The 17,129-nt window shown below is 37.5% G+C and overlaps 1 protein-coding gene across 1 annotated transcript in view; it reads right to left on the bottom strand.

The window, feature by feature from the left end:
* The window catches only part of ANO3 (anoctamin 3), a 215,475-nt gene that overhangs the window by 90,926 nt on the left and 107,420 nt on the right, over window positions 1-17,129 (bottom strand). The gene's annotated exons all lie outside the window — the stretch shown is intronic.

Raw genomic sequence — 17,129 nt, 5'->3', positions numbered from 1 at the left:
CATCCCACAATTCGAATTTGCAATACTCTAAATCTGATGATTCTGTGGTACATATATCATACAGTCATTCAGAAGCAAACGACAGCACCTAGTGTCATCCACATTACAATTGCTAAACAAAGTTTTAATTCAGTGGTAGAAATGAATAAAACCCCTCAAACAAGCAAGCAAGCAAGCAAACAAAAAAATCGAATACAAGCAGAAGATATTCACAAGCTTCCTGAAGGATTCATGAACACCTTCTCCTTTGAAATGCAGCTGTTTGCAAGTTCTGATGAACCTATTAGCTGTTTCTAGTTTTTCTTCTGGGACACATGCCAGTCTTGGGTTTTCATATGTGTTGCCTGGCTTCAGGTTCAGGTGCCTACATACAGACAGATGCACTAGTCAACTGTGTGATATCAGTGAAAACACTTGAAAAAATCAGATTGTTACTTTAAGTGAAAAATGTGATTCGGGGATCCCTGTTTTCAGTGCGCCATCTTAAAAGTGATGCAAAATGCATTCCCTGTTCTGAGTTTCTTCCATCTTAACATTACAACTCCATGTTTCCAAAATATATTTCACAAATCTTTTATAATTACCATGGTCTCTATTGTATCGCCTTGGTGACAGAACAAACTTAATGTAATAACTGCTTATATTGCCTGTCCACAAACAAGACATTGGCTACATTTCCTAAATTTACACTTAGAGTATCAGGCATTAAGAACGTTATCTGTCATTTGAATGTATGGAACTTATTTTTAACTCTCTGAATCCTGAAACGAAGCTTCCCTTTATGTTAACTGTGATCCTCATTAACAATAAATTGTAATAATGTAATAATAATTTCTAAAATTTCTACTTTAAAAAAAAATTCACAGGAAAACACTAAATAATCTAAGCGCATTTGCCTAGGAAAGTACTATTGATGACATAATAGTGACAAGAAATAAGGGGAAAAAAACACGAATTTTCTGCCTCTTTTACTTGAAAGGCTCTTTGCCAGGATGCAACTCCAGAGTCCACTTCTGCCCAGCCTGCAGTGTGCAGTCCCCAGCCATGGTCTCAGTACAGAATTGTTTGTCAACGCACACCAAATAATGCATTATCATCAACTTTGTTGACATTATCATTCTCATCATTTAGGATTTAGAAAGCACAACAATGTGCCATGAGAACATTATTCTTTCCTTTTTATCCGCAGTGTCCTCATTAACACTACTTTAATTACACTAAGCTACAAAAAGGTAGGACTGAAACCATTTAACGGCACTCATACACACACACTCACGTAATACTAGGTATTCCATAAAAGAACAGGAATATAAAATGAGACCCCCATGTAAGCCTGCAGAAAGCCATGACTATCGAAAACGTTACTGTGAAATGAGCAAGTGATTAAAAGAAGCAGATTTTGTTTTGTTACCATTCTACTAACCATCACTGCTGGATCAAAGGCTAATGAGAGGTAGTCTACTATTCACTTTTCCCTATGTCAGTCAAGTTTCTTCCTTGGAAAACATAATATTCATCACTTTGCATATAAAACCACAATTATTTTGAGTATTCCCATTGTTCTCACATGGGCCTTCTAATGCAAAAACGTAATAAGGCCATCAGCTACACAGGTCTTCAGTCCCCAATTCCAATTAACAAATATTAATACATCTAAGCTTGACCATAAATAACTTCACATTTTAAGATTAAAATGAATATCAAAAGTCAGATTCTTCTGAGCAAAAAAGATGTTTTTATTCCTCTGTTTAGCTGTCGATGACCTTCAGACTCTGTTAACTGTTTCTTATTACTACACTAACACACAATACGACTTCCCTATTAATATACTGAAAAGGAATCAAACCCCATAAAACTGGCTATATGAATTTTTTTTTCACTGAAATTAAAAAACTGTGACAGTGAAAAATTACTTGGTAGTTATAATACTGAATTTATTTTATGGCATTCTTTCTAAAATGTAGTATGAGATTTTTAAAAAAATTAAATCAGCTGACATTGCGCTACACTGGTTAACAATAATTCAGTTTTCAAAGTTGTATGTACTATTTCAGCACATTTTGTTTGTATGACTGGCTGTCTCTGTTCTGAGTGTGATAATTATTTACAATCAAAAACCATGCAACTACCCTTTCAAGATGATAATTTTATCAGTATTCATCCTATTTAACTCCCATTTTATATTTCTTCCCAAAATCTCCGGAATTTATCAAGACAACCAAAATTTAAACCTGTCAATATCTGCAAATACAGGGCCATATACAGCTATCATCATCCATAAACATGCTCATTATTCCACTTTAGTAATTACAATTAGATGTATTTCTAAATGTTCAGATTTGACAGATAGTAAATAAGTATTTAATAACGATTATAGAAGGACAATATGAATTTATGATTGTGACTCTGCAATAAGTATGCATCTTATTGTATTCCAGTATTTGGCACAAAGGATGGCTTATAGGCACTATGAAAACTTAAAATAAATCTATTTTTTAATACTGTACACTATAAGGTGTGAATTTAGTAAAAAAAAAAAAAAGCTAAAATACAGATGGTAAGGGCATTCCATTCTGTAAAATATTCACACTTTCCTTTCAAAGCTACAAAACTGATTTCACCTTTGCCATTACAGAATTATATTAATGCTCTTAAATCCTTTTGCCTATTGGGTAACCTTTGTGAAAAAACATTGTAGAAGCACATAGTGGCAAAAACCCCCACATTTCAAAGTCAGTTAGAACAAAACAGTTGGGACAATGATTTGGAAAAAAGCCCAACTCTTATAGTTGTTTCTGAGATACAAGGAAATTAAGTAGCTTTCCTAAATTTACACGGAAAAGAAACTCATTATTATCCACCTTCTGACTCAATCTAGGGCCTCGAGGCACACTATCCCTGTAAAAACTGAGTAATTCAACACTGAGCAAAATCCAAGTCCATTAAAGAGCTAATCTACCGTATTCAGCTCCATGATTGTCGTGGTTTAGCCCCAGTCAGGAACTAAGCCCCACGCAGCCGCTCGCTCACTCCCCTCCGGTGGGATGGGGGAGAGAACTGGAAGAGCAAAAGTAAGAAAACTCGTGTGTTGAGATAAAGACAGTTTAATAGGGAAAGCAAAAGCCGCGCACACAAGCAAAGCAAAGCAAGGAATTCATTCACTCCTTCCCATGGGCAGGCAGGTGTTCAGCCATCTCCAGGAAAGCAGGGCTCCATCACGCCTAATGGTTACTTGGGAAGACAAACGCCATCACTCTGAATGTCCCCCCCCTCCTTCTTCTTCCCCAGCTTTATATACTGAGCATGTGGTATGGCATAGCCCTTTGGTCAGTTTGGATCAACGATCCTGGCTGTGCCCCCTCCCAGCTTCTTGTGCACCTGGCAGAGCACGGGAAGCTGAAAAGTCCTTGACCAGTGCAGCAACAACTAAAACATCTCTGTGTTATCAACACTGTTTTCAGCACAAATCCAAAACATAGCCCCACACCAGCCACTATAAAGAAAATTATCTCTGCTGAAACCAGGACAATGATGGACAGGGTTTGTTTCTCCTGCTTTTGCTTACAGTCACACCGTACCCCGGGAACCAGCAGGTCAGGCAGAAAGAACATGCTAGAGCATGGAGACATCCCACGAGCCAGGTAACTAATGGAACGTGCCTGAAAGCTGGGGAGCCAGAGAGCCCCATCACGTCGGGGACACGCTGTTTGCGCAGACCAGGAGCCACGGAGCAAAGCAGGGAGCAAGCAGCTGGGCCGCAGGTAGAGCAGAAGGAACTCGTGAAGGACAAGAGGCAGCCGGGCAAGTCGGTCTTTGCCATTGGGCAACTGATTGGCACAACTTAAAAATAAAATTTTAGAAAAAGCAAATATATTTGCACATATTTGCCAAGGTCTCATACTGCCCTCGCTAATTCAGTAGCTAGTTGCATGATTCATAGGAATTCTTAATTTTTCATGAAGCTTTAAATTGTTTACAAAATTAGAAACATATTTTCAAAGACAAATGTATTGTACATTGGGGCGGGTTGAGCCCAGCCACCAGGTAAGCACCATACAGCTGCTTGCTGATCCCCCACAGCGGGATGTGGAGGGAGAATGGGAAGAGCAAGAGTGAGAAAACTCATCGGCTGAGGTAAAGATAGTTTTATAAGTGAAGGAAAGATGAAGGGAAAAAAAAACAAAACAAAACAATGATGCAATGGCAATCACTCGCTACCTCCCACAAGCAGACCGATGCCCAGCCAGTCTCTGAGCAATGACTACCTCTTCACCCCTCAAATTTTATATTGCTGAGTGTGATGCTCCACAGCATGGGATATCCCTCTGGCCAGCTGGGATCAGCTGGCCCGGCTGTGTCCCCTCCCAGCCTCTTGCCCAGCCCCAGCCTGCTTGCTGCGGAGCAGAGCGGGAAAAAGAGAAGGCCATGATGCTGTGCAAGCACTGCTCAGCAATAACCAAAACACTGGGGTGTTTCCAACTGTTTTAGTCACAGATCCAAAACACAGCACCATACAGGTTGCTATAAGGAAAACTAACTCCATCCCAGCCAGACCCAGTAGATACATTCAGAAGTTAAATTCAGAAATTTTTGCTACTCTCTTCTTCAGATGCCTCAAGTTGTTCCACCAAGAACGTGACCTCTGCAAGACTGCTGCCTCTCCTGTCAAAGTGAACTACATGCAAACACACCACGTAAGAAAAATACAGTCCCCAAAATATCTGGGAGTTCTTTATGAACAAGGATGTTCACATAAATGAATATTACAAATATATGTTAATATTTACCTCTACCAAGAATATAAGGCAGAGGAAAAAAACCCAGAATATCTATGGTTTCAATGCCAAGGTAAATTAAATACATGGGGGTTGCTACAAAGAGTGCTAAAGCCTCCTGTCTGTACAGGATCAGCAGATCTTCTGTGATTGCTGTACACCACATCAAAGATCCTCAGAAGATTGGTGTAGAGAGTCTGTTTTACTACACTATTTGTGCTTGACAGCACAATTTACTCTGCAGCACGTTCTTATAAATCTTAGTCTCTTAGTGATGTATATTACCTCTCTCCAACTGTACTAGGAAGAAATAAGTAATCTAAACATTTCTGCTGCTTGGAGCGCCACGAATTTCCAAGGAATCTTCCTCATCAAAATCTGTGCCACTTGAAGAAGGATGTCACACTCAGCAAGTCCCTCTTATCTAAATCTCAACATATGACCAACATCTCAAAGGTGGTCCTTTGATTAGCAGGATACTCCCCATATTTAAATATAATAGCTAAGGTTCAAAAGGGCCTTTTATTTAAAAACTTCCCTGAGCTCGCAGAACATGCTTTGCTTCAATGTAAGTGCTGCGCTATCAAGAAACGCAGGCCTTCATTAGTCCACCGAGGACAGTTCTTCCAGATCTGCAGCACAGCATAACTGTTCTTGGTCAGACAGATTAAGTATTAATTTAATGAGGTACGCTTCTGCTGCCTCAGAAAGTGCTGCAGGTCTTTAAATAAGTATGAGCAGAAAAGACTCTGCTTCTCAACGATTCTGAAATGGATGCTCTGTGCCAGCCAGGTAGGCAGTGGCGTGGGGCCATAGCACCGACAATGTTGCCTTCAGACCAGAGAGAGCAATGCCACATAACATGTCTACTACGCTACTTGCAAGTTTTCTGAGAAGTATTCTTTATAGCTCTTCCTAAATGGACGTGTTTATTAGACCCAAGTCTACAGTGGTTAGACATAGCAATGGGTAATATAGAATAATATATAAAAAGATGTATTTTATAATTGTTCTGGATGGCTTTAACGATCAATTTCTTAAGCAGTGATATGCTGTCAGTAATTATGGACCCTTACCACATAATTATTACTGTTGCCAAAAGAGAATGTTTCTTGCATCTGTATTAGAGTCACTGTGTGTAAAAAGATGAATCACTTTATTACCAAAGAAATTTACGGTAATGCAAATAATACACACTGTCATTCAATTTTAACAACAATTTAAGTGATACATATAAAAAAAAAAAAGAGTGTAATTCTTCTATGAAGCACTACCTCAATTTAAAAGAAAATTACTCCCTTTTGCTCTCTCTCACTGTATATTCCTGTGTGTCATTTCAAACACATTCCTTAATACCATGCTGCATCTGCTTGGAGAGAGCGAGGCACAGCAAAGTAACCTCAGAGCACATTTGCTGTTATGCTAGCAGTATGATCTGTCTTCATGATTTGAATCCAGCAAGTTCCTCCATTCTCTGCTAGTGTGTCAGAGTCCAGTTCTGTGATGTGCCAGTTTTGGTGGCATTTGCTGTTGCATGCCAATGCTTGCCCAGCTCTGGCACACAAAGAACTTGTGGTTGGCATCGTCAACCAGGTCACTAAATGATTTACTGAAATTATTTTTATTCCTTCCTCTCTTCTCCATAGGGGTGTTTTCTAGAATCTGTACCTTTCCAACTAGAACTTGGCTACACAGACCTTGCTTGTTCAGGGATATTTGGATCTGCAATAAAAGACACGTATACACTTCGCAAAAAAAGGAACACACTTGTTTTTCTATTCAAACTGCATTTATTGGTTCTCTCCCTACAAAATATTCCTCTGGCACTTAGCATGAGTATGGAAATGAGTACAGCATTGTTATCGCACAAGTGTGAGGTCGTCTACCCGGTGTGCGAGACACCAATATACGCACAGGGCAGAGGTGTTTTATTCCATGTCTGCGCAGAGATGGGTGCTAGGTGGTAGCTCCACAAAGCTAGCACAAACTTCGCTCGTACAGGTACAGTATTTATACAGTCTAGTTATGCACATGCGTAAGTCATTACACAAAGCAGTTTTCTATTGGTCTACATTTCTCTTCTTTCAGCTTAAAGCTACAGTGCTACTTTAATATTCTGCGCATGCTCAAAGGTGAGGGGTCTCTGCTTGGGCCGGGGTCTCCAGCTCGAGTACAGAAGTTTCTCGTGTTGGAGAAAAAGGTGGTTAAAGTTTATGGTTTAATCAGATCTTGCACTTCTGCCTTGTGTTCCTTCTGAGGGGAAGCTGGGGATTCCTGTCATGTAGGCAAATCCCTACGTGGCTTAAAGCCAGAATAGCCAGCTGTACTAGCATCTTCTCATAGCTTCCTGGCAGAGCAGGCAGGAAAGATGGAGCTAGAGTATGATGAGCTTTTCTGATCGTTAAATCAGTATGCACAATTTAATGCATGCTCAACGTTATGCCAGTCTAGAAGGGCTCTAAATGAAGCCAGCTCTCAGATGCCTCCAGGTCTTGGCCATTAGGAACATAAAGGAAAAATTCTCCTATGCCTCATTCTGTGAAATACAGATACAGTTGATAATTTCTTTAGTATTAAGAGAAAAAAAATTGCATTTCATTTACTCCTAATTTTAGATGAGGAAAGTTTGACAGCTAGTCCATATGCATAGTTAACCCAATGCTGGAAGCACACTTAGCAAGGCTGTTCCAGTGCTAATTTCAAAAAGAATAGCTCAGTAACTATTGCCCATTTAATCCAGCATAAACCTTGGCATAAAACAGGAGTAGCTACTATACAAGTCAAATCAATAGCATCAGCTTTATAAAGATAAGCTATATAATAACATCCACAATCCATATCAACAACATGCAGGTCTTACCAACTACTCATGTCATCACAAGTTTGTTTGATACAGATACCTTAATTGTAAAAAAAACTTCCGTAAAGCCTTTGGCTTCACATACCATGCATCACTAATTAAAATGAAATGTCATTCATAAAACACATTAAACAGACTGAGAAACTGATGAATCTCAAAAGTTTCTGTCAACGGCATCATCATAATTAGAATCTTTAATCACATAAAATATAAAGAAAAGCCTGCAACGGTTTTCATGACATTTAGGTTTACTGTGAAAACATATTTCTACAGTACCAAGTATAAAACAGCTCAGTTTTGAAGAGCATTTAACTTTCAATACTCAATGGATGTACCAGGTACTTACTGCTAAAGAATAAGCTTACTCTGATCGGCAGCTGCAATCTACAAAAGAAAACTTGATGTAGGATAATTATTAAATTCTGAAAAACCATAACCAAAACATACTTAATAATGAAGAAATAATAAATTATTTCAGTAGCAGCACAAGTTTCCTTATTTATTGGTAATATCTCAACCAATATAAAGGACATTCGGTTTCACATATTAGACACATATTTGAGTAAGTCAGGAATGTACCCATACTTTCCTTTCTTATATAAAAGGCAGAATTAAACTGGATAACCTCTGACTTCATTTTATATTATTACAGAAAAAAAAACCAGCATCAAGTATTATTATACTAACAAACACACTTAAAAAGCCTCATCAAAACTAAAGAAAATTAACCAATCCTAAGACACATACTAACTATGGGAGAAAACAGCCTTCAAGGATGAACCCTATTTCTCTTCGATACTATCAGCATAACATGAAAGCTTATGAATCCCAATTTTCTAAAGGTATTTTTTCAGATCACCTTAACTGCCTTTTCCATTATGAAGTGAACAGGTCAACATCATTCCTATTAAAATGTTTCAAATGTAGCCACTGGGTGAGTGTAACTCCTGGGCTAGCCAATAAATACATCCTGAATGATGGTAAGTCATCGTGGTGGTATTTTTCAATTTCATCCCACTACACAAATAACATTGATTTATGAAGGTGTTTATGAAATAATATGAAGTTTAATTATATCATCAATCACGTCTTTGAAGACTGCTTCCATTAAATAGCATGATTTTACTTCATTTTTTTGCAGTTGTAAGTATCACGGAAAGAGGCACATACATAAAGAATTAAGTAAATTCTAAATGCCTATACTCGTGCTAGCTTTTTTTTCTCTCAAGTTAGACATACGCGAAATAACCTTCAATCCAGAAGCATAGCTAATGAAAGGGAAAGGAATTGGTGGGATTATCTGAAAGTTCTCTAAGAAAACACATACAACAGGACTTTAAAAAATATACGGTTAGCTCAATTAGTGATTATTCAAAAAACACTGAATCCTGGTATAACAGTTTGCAGAGATGGTGAATTTTTCCCCCTAGATCTTGTAAGTAGCATCAAGATTTTGTGCAAGCTTCAGTATCTATTTTATAGTATTTTAACCATTAGATTAAGTAATAGAAAGCTATTACTTATTTGGATAGCCATAGATTTTGATACCAGATCACTTATTTTTCTGATGAGCCATTTAGAAGAACTACTTCAGTATAGCGCTATAAGGAAGGCTTAATGGAACCCTATCAATATTTCAACTTTTTTTCTTGACTTGACAATAGAGCAGCACTCAACTTTCCAATAGCACTGTAACAGCAGCAAACGCAAAGGCTTAAAAGCCACATTAGCCCTTTTGGCTATAGGCCTTCCACAGATAGTGATTTTCTTTTATAAATAGCTGCCCCTTGCAAAAATAAAAATCCCTTTCTGAGACACTGTTTCCCAGGAAAAATCTTCAACTTTGGTACTGAAATCCTTATTGTTGGCCAGCACTCAATTTAGTAAGAGATTCAGTCCTCATGACCTCTGCACGCTAGTGCAATGATGATTTTACATATGCTTCCAGGTCACTACTGAAAATACCAGCTAGGGTTAAAAACGATCCCTAGAGGACTCCACCGGAAAAAAAAAACCAACTCGTGAATAACTGTTTTGCTATTTTTAAGTTTTATATTCATGTTTGGGTTGGCATTTGATATCCCCATTAATATGGACCTCTCTTTACTCCCTAGCAACATCATCTTCACCTACACATTTTCCCTTTGTGCCCGTGGAAGCAAACCAATAATGCAACAAAACTAAAGGATGTAAAGAACATTGAAGACATTCCTCCCACTTGAATTATGTTTGCAAACAGGATTCTCTGTTTCTGTAACTTTGATCACAAACTCCTTTCAATTAGTCGTGGCCTTACTTCTCTCATAACTATACCAAGAAGCACAGTAAATAAACAAAAATAACCAAGCACAGACCTACTGCAGTGCTTTCATGGAGAATGAGAAATTAGGTTTCTTCCATTATACAGCTCTTGTACTCAGGCCAGTGAAGCAAAGACCTATTTCCTTGTGGAAGCAGCAGGAAATTCAACTGCTGGAATTAAATAATTACTTGCAAGCTGCACAAACCTCTCCTCCTAAATATAGCAGGAGGTTGGCCTTGCTGCCACATGGTGCCCATCAGGATAATCCCTGTAATGATCAGCTGTAAAATTAACATGAGGTCTATTACTTTAACAGCTTTACCTTGATAAAAGTTACATAATTAACCCACAGGGTGAGAGAAATAATAATAAAAAAAAGTATAGACATGTTTTCATTTGTGATTTGAAAGTACATATCTACGAGATGTAGAAAAGTTGTCCCAACTTGCAAGATTTGTAGAAGAACCCAATAAAATGCCAATACTTAAGAGTTGCTGTATTGAAACATGATTAGAAATCTACTTTGGGTTTTTGGGGCAAATAAAGACATTTATCTCATGAAACCTCTAAGCAGACCTATTATACTGTATGCTCACAGAATTAGGAAAAAATGAAGGCTTCTATTACAGACAACCATGCGTCGGCCCCCATAGCTCTTACTTGAAGTCTTTTAGGCCCCTGTGTGTTATGGATTGCCTTGTATACACATAAAAATGGGTTGTATTCCCGCCTAAGTACAACTGCATTACCTACTTTGGAATCAACATGATTCAGCCAACTTTTGAAAACAGCAGTTTTTTCCCATCTTCACCCTTTACTTCTTCACCCTATTTTCTTGATTATCTAATACAGGCCCCAAATCTATTCTTTCTGTAGATCTGATTGAGAACTGCTTTAAGACTTCATTTTTCTCATCTTCTCATCAAGGAAATAACTTTTAATTAAACAGATTTTAGTTTATGGATTTTGAAGAGCACCAAAAGGGAAAGGAAAAGTTTATTTTTGTCTACAAAAATTGATTCAAGTTAAATACAAATTTGGATGTTGTTTTTAGTACTGCATCAGTAAGGCAGCACTCATACCAAACTTAACACATTACAGAATACTGTTCATTTTGTACAAAACTTTGAGACTGTCTCATGATCACTATTACAAACAAGATTATACACTTTCCTGACATTACCCATGTTAGTGAGATGTACTTCAAGCATTTTTAAGTGTCTGATTTGCAGATAACAGCCAATACATTTGATCTTTCCTGACAAAGGTGGGAGAAATACAGTTTTAAAGTAAGGAACAGTTCAGACAAGCAGAGTGGATTTTTTTGCCAAGGGGGTCTACTTGCCATTAAAAGCACAGTTAAGAAAAGTAAATAGCTTTAAATAGCGATTTCATTTTAAAGTTTTATGCAATACCTTTTATAAAGTTTATCTCCATGATTATCTGCTTTTATCTAATTTAAACTTTAACAGAATGAAATTGATGCCTGACTAATCAATAATACTTGCATGCAAACAAAGCAAAATATTTTTGTGCTTAATTGAACATGGGAATTAAAAGGCTTCAGAAGGCTGCTGACTAGTCTGGAAGATCTCCAAAGCTGTTATAAACATATCTGCCAGAAAACATTACAAATCCAACAAAATATTCTATTTTCTCCCCCAAAGCCAATAACATAGTAAATCTCCGGAAGGCTGTATGTCCTCCTCAAAGTAGCCTATTACCCGGGCCTTTCTTGGAATTCTTCAGAAAACGCTTTCTCACGGCAGCCTCAGGAGACCGGCACTGGTACAATTGAGTTGATTTAGCAACAACATGGTGAGGTTACGGAAAAGGAAGAAAGTGCATTATTGCCTTTTAATAGAGCAAGATAGGGCTTGCATTTATGCACCAAGCATAAAATGAATAGGTATCAAGGGTTTTGAGCCAGGTTATAATATTCATTTGCTAGCCAAACAAAAGAGCAAACAACTGGCGTGAACAGCCCAAGGAGGTATAAACCTCAAGATGTCGGTGCTTTCTCTCACTTGCATATCCAAGCAGCTCCACTCCCTTTTCACCTTAGGAGATGAAAGGTCTGATAGCAACCAGCTCCTTTACGAGCAAGATGGACTGTGGAATGTCTTTATTCACCTTCTGGATTCTGTCACGGTTGGTCAGATTAGAAGTCAACAAGTGAGAAGTAGGGTCCTATGACCTAATTCAGGTTATAACTGATGCAACAATAAAGGTGTTCAGGTAAGACAAAAGGCATAGTATATTACCAAGCCACGTTATTTTGTGTACTTAACTAAAAAGTCAGTAGGAATATGATTACAAAATTCTGGGGTTTGCTCAGCTTTTGCATGTGACTTTGCAGAACAATATATAAAACCTGTATGAGGTCGCCTTTGGTAAAAAGGATAACGTGTTGCGCAGACCAGATCTGAGGTAAAAAGAGCTGCTCAGTCAGTACAGTATTAATACCCAATATTCCTCAGACTTTGGCACAAATCTGTCTGGAATCTAGTTCTGTAAGAGTCTTTGGACAAAAAAAAAAAATCAACCTACAGATTATTTCAACTTGTATTTCATTTCCAGAGACTGATCCAAAATTAGGAATGGCTGGTTAACTACATATACAGCAGGTGCACGGTGCCGTTTCAGGTCTTGCCCTGAACAATGCTTAGGCATTTACCAACTTACAAAAAAAAGAAGTCGCTTATTTTGGTCATCGTATTTTCAGTCATAAGCAATACTGCTCTATATATTTTCAGTCAGATCTGGAAAAACTCCCCCCCGCCGCCAGATTTCATTTACACAGACCTAGTTGCAGTTCATAACAAATGCCAAGCTCTCAGTCCTACAATTCCAAAGCAAAGGAAACCTCTGAGTAGGTTGATTATATTCAGCTGAAAAACTGATGCCTGCAAAACTTCAGTTGAGAATTGCAGTTAGGCAGAAGGTACTTGGGACAACGACTTGACTGAGGCTTACAATATTTCCATAGGAAAAGCGGTGCAATGAAACTGATTAAAAAACTGAATTCATGCCAGAAGAGATTTGTTTTGGGATAATATTCTGCTATAGATTATACCTGAGTGTGCTAGAGAATAACTATAAAACTAGTATTCTCAGAGAAAAACCCAAATATTTTTTGAGAAGGATTAGTACGTAGTTGGCAGGTAGATGGGTGCAGCGAAAGAGATGGTGCAAAAATACAAATATTATAAACTTTGAAAATAAATGAGTAAAGAAAAAAAAATAATCTAGTTTAACTTTTTTTTGGTGCCACATAAAAAAAGCAGCTCTGTGAACATTTTCACATTTTTCAAAAATGTGAAGATGAAGAAAGATCAAAGCAGACAGTAATTGACAGTTTTGCATGGACGGACAATACAGCAGAAGTTAAAAGCATTGTACATTGCTAAAGATAGACTTTTATGCACTGTGTAGAATGGATGGTCCTTTCGCAGAAAGCGGAGTCCTGTAACAGGCGCTTTAAAAGCTGCGCATGGTAGTGTTTCTTGTGGCCAGGCAGGTTACACGCAAACACGCAAAACACAGAGGATAAAGCACTGCAGTGTACAATAATCTATTTTTAAATACAAGTCTAAACACAATCTGAATGACTGCAAATCATAAAATACATATAAGCATTCACTGAAGGAGAGATGAAATTTGGTATAAGATAGTACTATAACACAAGAGGTGTAATTAATGTGAAAAAAAGCATTCTCACTTTTGTGGATGTAGGTCTCCTTAAAGAGGTATGAAATGGTCCAAAATAAACATACAAGCTAAAGAGCAGTATCAAACTAAACAAACTAAGATGAGATAGTCAGAAGAAAACATCTAATAGCATTCATATGCTGTTTAGATTGAGGTAGTTAAAAAAAAAAAATTAGCAAGAGTAAGACAAACAGTACTGAGGAAATAATTTGCAGAGGTTCACCTGCCTTTCTTCCTTCTCCAAGGGAGCCATTCCATCCCAGTGGAACTCCTCATCAAAAAAATTCAGTCAGGTTAAAAAAAAAAGAAAACACACACAGAAAAGAAGAAATCCAGATGACTGAGAACAATCTCCAAGCCAGTGTGGCAATGTCTTACTGAAAAAGTATAAGAAAGAGTATAAAGAAGAGGTAAAAGTATATAAATAATCAATTCCAAAGTTCAGAGGTTTGACAGAACCTGTACCACACAATTGTGTAGTCAGTCACTTTTTCCAGTCAAATCTTCAAAGCCTCACCCCTTTAATTCTTTCTTCATCCTGTTTTTTTAATTCCATTTCTAATTCCAGAAATAATTCTAAACTTAACCTACAGCTATTACCTCAGTTATAAACTAGTTATTACCATTTCAACTTTTCTTTCCACTGACTCTATTCTTCTGTCAGCAAATGGGGGAAAGGCTAAATTATTTCTTATTATAAGAAAAAAAAATCATGGGAATTTTAATTTTTGCAAGGGATAATGAGAGAACATACACACTCTATTTTCTAGATTGTGTACTGCAGTACAGGTGCCTGTCAATAAAATTGTATAAATATCTACAATATAATAGGTATTTATTGCAGTTTTTTAAAAAAGCATACACATTCAGTGCTTCTAATTTCATCCCCGTGGTCATACTATGGCAATAGAATTATTAAGATATTACAAGTTAAATCAAGTTCCAAATAAACACACTGTTTAAACAGATATTTCTAAGAGACGGTAACACATGTAGGTATTCTTTAACAAAAGGTTAACCTAATGAGCACGAACAAGGACATAAATTATTTTTAAAGATACTGAAACTAAAATCTGTTATTTGAACACTATACTAATACAATAAAGAGGGTTCACTCTTTTCCACTCTTGTATATTAATTACCCTGCCACTTTTCTAAATCACTTTTTTTTTTAATAACTTGTATTTTTTCTGGTCATCTGTCTGGTAAGAGGAAAAAGATAAAGAACTCCTCTAGCACCTTTATGCTGATTTGTGATTTATACTGTGTAGGCAAATGAAAGGGTCTATGTGTTTTCTGTAGGGTGCCTTGACCTAATAACTAGTTACCAGGGAGAAGGTGCTGTACCTAATCCACGTCTCCTCACATGTCCAGGGACCTGGCCACCACGGCAGGAACGCTGCTCACAGAACACGACCCTGCAAGGAGCTCAGCCATGTGGTTCGATTTAAGCACATCACTACTCAGTTATAAACATTTCGAAATTGTAGGAACTAAATAAGCGCATACTTTTGCTGCACAACCACCTGTGTAGTTATGGTGCAAGTGCTTTTCTTAGTGAAGACTTTAGGGTCAGAACCTAGTTACATAAACCGAAAGATGCTCACCAACATCAGCAGCAGGCAACAAAAAGCAACCAGGTTTTAAATGCATTACTCATATCCTGAAAATAAGATAGATATTCTTTGCTAGGAAGGACCTTACAGACCCTTCCAAGAAACCTAAGCTTTACCGTAACAGCAAGTGGAACTTGAAGGTCACAAAATGTTTTCTGAGATGGTGCTAGAACATTCCACACCACTTGCATCTCTGCCCCATCTTGCAGAAAGCACTGACAACTCTGGGTGAGAGCTGTGCTACTGAATACCTCAGAAGGGAAAACATTACTTCTAATATAGACCTTCTCATCCTCCTTGCATTGTCATGTAGTTGTTCCTCTCATAGCTTGCAGTAAATAGCAGCAATGATATGTGTATTTTTCCAAATATTCCAACACCAGAGATGAATTACAAAATACACCAATACAAAATAAATCCATGCCTAAAAACTCCTATAGTTTAACAGCCAAGAATTTCCTTTTCTAAGTTTCATAAAATTTTGACTAACTCCATCCATTTTGACAGCAGGCATGTGCCCCAGGCTTTTTTTTTTCTTTTTGCCAGTTTCAACTTAAAAAAAAAAAAAGTGCTTTAGCTGTTTCAAAAACATTGGCAAAAAATATATTTTCTAATGCTAAAAAGGATTCTGACATTTTCACTGAATAGCTATCTTGCCCACATGTTTTAGAATGGGATATATGAATTTGCAAAACCCTTGCTTTTTAAATGTGCAGAAAACACGTCCACATTTGGTCAAAGTATAAACCCCCAAAAATCTCTAGTATCTGTTTGATAATTTGTTCCAAAGCCATATGCTGCATCCACTCCACCCTCCACATTTTTCAACTTGCATGCTACTAATTCAGACATGCTGTAGCCCTTTTGTCCAGCTTTACTGATACACGGTCTGGGGAATTCTGTGATGAGATGCTGAAAGCACGCTGCTGGCACCCAGGAAGAATGCAGGGGGAAAAAAAACCCAAAAGGTACGAGTGCAGTCATGTGAAACAGACTGAAAAAGAAATCCTTGTTAAAATACCCTGGAAGTACCACGAATGCCGTGAATACAAACACCAGTCACAAAGAGAATACAATTCTCCAAGAGAAGGCTTGCTTACATTAATTATTTTTCATAACCTCTTCAGATGGCAGGGATCTGTAGATGGCCATACAGCTAACTAGAAGGAACACAAAAAGACAAGTAGACACCAGTATGTATTTCCCAGGGACAAATCTTATCATACTACCCCTATTTCTTTCTAAAATAGAGTAAGAGGCCTCACGGACAGAGAGAAGCATATTGTGTATCCTCCACCTTGATTTAGTAAGGCTTTTGATTATACTTGATATGGAATTCTGATTTCAGAGACTATGCAAAATTGTCTTAGCATGGATTCAAAAGCAGTCGGTCCCTACTCTGAACACAGGTTAAAAAAAATAGCCTGTTTTCATTAAAAAAGTAGGACACAATAAACATATTGAAATACTCGGCATTTTATTTTAGAGAGGAAAAACGGATCACTTAGTCTACAAAGGAGCATATGGGACGGAATTAGAGTTAGCACACATGTCTGATGAAGAGGCATTGAACAAACTGGGGTTGTTTAGTCAAGAGGAGAATGAAGAAAGACATGGTAATAGTCTTCAAATACATAACTGCTTATGTATTTGAGAGGGAAGCTAATCGTTCTCCCTGTCCACAGCAGTCAGAGAAAACAGCAATGAGCTCAAGTCGCAAGAAAACCGAGTTACACACTAAGAGCAGCTTCTTAACAGATAAGGTTAGCTAGCCCTAAAATAGAGTGCAGAATAATCTTTTTTAAGAGCTCCTCTTTTTCTTGTTTAGAAAAAGGTTAAAAAAGTATCTGTCAGAAATAATATAG

The sequence above is a fragment of the Ciconia boyciana genome, chromosome 6, assembly GCF_034638445.1.
Source record: "Ciconia boyciana chromosome 6, ASM3463844v1, whole genome shotgun sequence".
In the NCBI taxonomy this organism is placed as follows: domain Eukaryota; kingdom Metazoa; phylum Chordata; class Aves; order Ciconiiformes; family Ciconiidae; genus Ciconia; species Ciconia boyciana.
Note: the sequence above shows the minus strand (reverse complement) of the source record. Positions and strands in the feature narration are given on the sequence as shown.